We start from the raw sequence: 2,783 nt of genomic DNA on the forward strand, positions 1-2,783 counted from the left end.
CAGCCTGATCCACCACCATCCACCAAGAGAGTGGGAGATTTGTGTTTTCCTTCTCGTGCTCGCCAGGGCATATGCTTATGCAGTAAAACAGCCTGCCCCTCTAAATTTTAAAATTGTCTGAACTATTTAAATACTCTCTCTCTGTCTATCTTTAACTTAAGCACATGACCATCAAGACTCCACTTTATTTGTTGGAAACAGTGATAAAGGAAAAAGTGTGGAAAATAAAGGAAACAACAACAACAACAACACATGAGCAAGATTAGAGTCCAAAGAGAGGTGGGTGATGAGTGACAGGACTAACAGCATCCTTAGAAGAGAAGGAAGACAGGAGGCAGGAGGAGCGGCTGACACACTTTTATCCTCAGCCCGGAGAGGAAGGAATGACCAACACAGAGAAAGGGATGGTTTGTTAAAAGAAGATTAAAAAGGGTTTTCTCCATGGGAGTGAGAGACTACTGACACTGTTGGCAGACAAGGAAATTTGGAGAAAAGAAGACACCTGTCTAAGGGGAGGGTCCTAATGGTACAGAGAAGAGGTAAGGCTGGAGCATGCCAAGTTTGATTTTACAAAGAGATATTTAAGTGAAAGCTTTCTGTAAGTAGTTAAAAGACATGTGGATAAGATGCAAGAAAAGGATGAGATTCAGACATATATGTGATAGTCATTGAGACAAAAGCTTTGTTCAATCTTCACTGAAGCTGCGTATAAACCTCCAACAGTCAGACAAGTTAGGTGAACCAAAGTTTATATCTCAGAATTACAGTGTTTGTCATTATACTATGAAGGGTTTTCTGCTCCAGTTCCATTTTAATCATCTGAATCCAGTCTATTCCCAAACCATGTTATTTTAGATAAAATGGCAACTGGTAAGGGAGCACCAGTGACCCAGTACTGACATGCATAGGATCTATAAAATATCTCATGAGGATGCCATACTGATGGCAGGTCAATAGCAATTTTTTTTTCCCCATGAGGGAAAAGCAAGTAGGATAAGAAATCTGGATTTTCACCTGTCTTGCCTTATTTTACCTGTCACCACACGATTTCAGTGACACCACAAAAATCAGGAGCATTTTCTCTCCTTTCCGTTATACCCAGACGCTATAAATGGCTGGCCCTTTATCTCATCATGGTGTTGAATATAGATTCCTAATTAAGATGTCCAGATTAACATTTAAAACAGGGGACACCGTCAAACACTCTTAGAACTATCCACAGCGCTTATCAAGATGATCAGGATTAGAGTAGTTAAGAGTTTATCATTAAGGCAACACACCAAATACTCTCAGACTGAATTTCAATGCCATGAAAAAAAAAATCCATGAAGATATTACATTTCATCAGGGTTTTATTTTGCCTACCTGTGCATCAAGGAATTCAATATATATATTTAAAGGTATTTGAAGTATTTGGTTTTTTTTTTTAAATATTTCCATTTGTATTTATTTGACAGAGAGAGAGAGCGAGAGAAGGAACACAAGCAGGGGGAGTGGGAGAGGGAGAAGCAGGCTTCCCCTGAGCAGGGAGCCCGATGTGGGGCTTGATCCCAGGACCCTGGGACCATGACCTGAGCTGAAGGCAGACGCTTAACTGATTGAGCCACCCAGGAGCCCCTATTTGAGGTATTTGTATACAAACACACCTACACACACACACAAAGCCACCCAGCTGACTGATTTTTAAATGACACCCAAGGAATGTATACAATCTCAGGAATTAAAAATCCTTATAACATGAATTTTCTATTTGATTAGGAATTTTACCTCCTGAATATTAACCAATACAGTTAAAATTACTGCTACAATATTAGGTTTTGTGTATCTTTAACTTAGGTATTATTTTGACCAAATAAAGTATAACTTGTCAGAAAAATAGTTAGGATTTTGATTCTTTATTATCAACTTAATTTTAATCAAGTAGTTGACTCAGTGGGGTTCTAAATACCTCCTGGGTAAAATATTGGAAAATTCCACTTAACTGTGATAAACATAGAGTGACATGTCTCAAGGCATGCAGAACCAAGATCTTACCTAAAATGAAATAAAGTAAGTGCTAAAATATAGTCAAGTATTCATGGAAGGAAGCAGCTTGAGACCCAAACTGTTCCTCAGTGTAACCCTAGAAATGTTTTGAAGATTAGAGACGCAGATTCAGCTTCTCATTTGTTGCTGAATTCAGTGTTAGTTTTCTGATGATTTGTTTTTGTCTTTGTCTGATCCACGCTGGAAAGAGTTCCCATTCCTATGCCTTATGCTTCTTTAGTGTCACCCTACCCCCATCTCTCTGGAGCTCATAAGAAGTGACATGAAGCTTATGCTTCAAACATAACTTAAATGATTATATATATATATATATATATATATACATATATATATATATACATATATATATATACATATCTGCTATTTGGAGGTTCATGTCAGTGCTTGGTAGTATGGTCTTGAAACTGGAATGGTCAGAGAAGATTAGAATGGTCTCTGCACAAGGATGACACCCAAATTTGGGAAGAGGTTCATGTTTTTGTCAAATATATTTTAATAAAAAATAAAGTACATATTCAATAGAATTTTAAAAATTGATTACAAAGCTTTAAAATGTGTGACTTTAATGTCACTATTTTAATTCATAATATAATTATATAAGATAAAATCATGATTAATTGTTGCTGTTAACATATATGTGACCAGAGTGCCCAGTACATGTATTCATTCAACAAGCAATTCTTGGGGGCACCTGGCTGGCTCAGTCAGTAGAGCATGAAACTCTTGATCTCAGGGTT

The 2,783-nt window shown here is 37.2% G+C and overlaps 1 non-coding gene across 1 annotated transcript; it reads left to right on the top strand.

Moving 5' to 3' along the window:
- The first annotated feature begins 2,421 nt into the window (after nucleotides 1-2,421).
- Nucleotides 2,422-2,526, top strand: LOC115938163 (U6 spliceosomal RNA). Its single transcript, XR_004073354.1, has one exon. It is a non-coding gene; the product is annotated as a U6 spliceosomal RNA (small nuclear RNA).
- Nucleotides 2,527-2,783: the final 257 nt, after the last annotated feature.

The sequence above is a fragment of the Leptonychotes weddellii genome, chromosome 2 (genome assembly GCF_054177405.1).
Source record: "Leptonychotes weddellii isolate Sample4059 chromosome 2, ASM5417740v2, whole genome shotgun sequence".
NCBI lineage: Eukaryota > Metazoa > Chordata > Mammalia > Carnivora > Phocidae > Leptonychotes > Leptonychotes weddellii.